The sequence below is a fragment of the Arvicanthis niloticus genome, chromosome X (genome assembly GCF_011762505.2).
Source record: "Arvicanthis niloticus isolate mArvNil1 chromosome X, mArvNil1.pat.X, whole genome shotgun sequence".
In the NCBI taxonomy this organism is placed as follows: Eukaryota; Metazoa; Chordata; class Mammalia; order Rodentia; family Muridae; genus Arvicanthis; species Arvicanthis niloticus.
In genome coordinates this window covers 80,948,894-80,949,872 of record NC_047679.1, presented here as the reverse complement: position 1 = coordinate 80,949,872, position 979 = coordinate 80,948,894, and the positions used below count along the sequence as shown (strand labels likewise).

The following is a 979-nucleotide window of genomic DNA, read 5'->3' as shown; positions in this document are numbered from 1 at the left end:
CCCTCCTCATGCTTCTATGAGGATATGCCCCCACCTACCCCCAACTCCCACCTTCCACCTTCAAATTCCCCCCCCCCCAACTAGGTGTTCATCCTTCATGGGACCAAGAATCTCCTCTCCCACTTATGCCCGATAAGGCCATCCTCCCCTTCATGTACAGATGGAGTCATAGGTCCCTCCCTATGTGCTCCCAGGCTGGTGGTTTAGACTCTGGGGAGCTCTGGTTGGTTGGTATTGTTATTTTCATTAGCAGAAATTTACCTTTATAGTTTCTAAACTCTAAATATTTTTTTATAGTTAGAATCTAGCATAAGTCAAGGAAATCCATTCCGACCGCATGCTCTTCTCCAGGAACAGTATTGCTGCATCACTCCCATTTAGTAAAATTTGATCTAATTTACTGTCCATCTTCCTTCTAGTGTAATTTCAAACTCTGACATCTTTTAGCACCATTTTGACAAGGTCTTCAAATCCTAGAAGTGTACCATTAATTTCTTTATCACTCTCCATCACAGTGTGAATTCTTGATCCTATACACATGCCCACAAGCTCTAGTGGCAGGAGCCTTCATAAGTTAGTGGTTGAGTTAGCCATCATAGTCATTCCAGAAGGCCACTTCACAAATGTGTATGTCATCCTCACACAGGGCTCATGTTATTCTTCTCTGTGTTATTCCAGTTTTAGCATATGTGCTGCCAAAGCAGGCTCAAATTGTACATTTTTGTTTGCTTGCTTGTTTGAGATAGGTTCTCACTATGTAGTTCTGGTTGGGCTTGAACTTGCCCAATCTGCTGGCTGCTGTTTCTCCACTGCTAGCATTAAAGATGTGCACCACTGAGCTTGGCTCAGAATACACAACTTTTGATTGCACTATATTTGTGTGAGCATTTCCATTGGCTAAACCTGTATCCCATAAAATTGTATTGTTGACAAGAGTAGATAGATGTATGTGCCAGGGTGGTGTCTGGGAGTCAGGTTC

At 42.9% G+C, this 979-nt stretch overlaps 1 non-coding gene across 1 annotated transcript; it reads right to left on the bottom strand.

Moving 5' to 3' along the window:
• Positions 1-601: 601 nt before the first annotated feature.
• On the bottom strand, positions 602-704 carry LOC117695552 (U6 spliceosomal RNA). Its single transcript, XR_004604618.1, has one exon. It is a non-coding gene; the product is annotated as a U6 spliceosomal RNA (small nuclear RNA).
• Between the last annotated feature and the right edge of the window lie 275 nt (positions 705-979).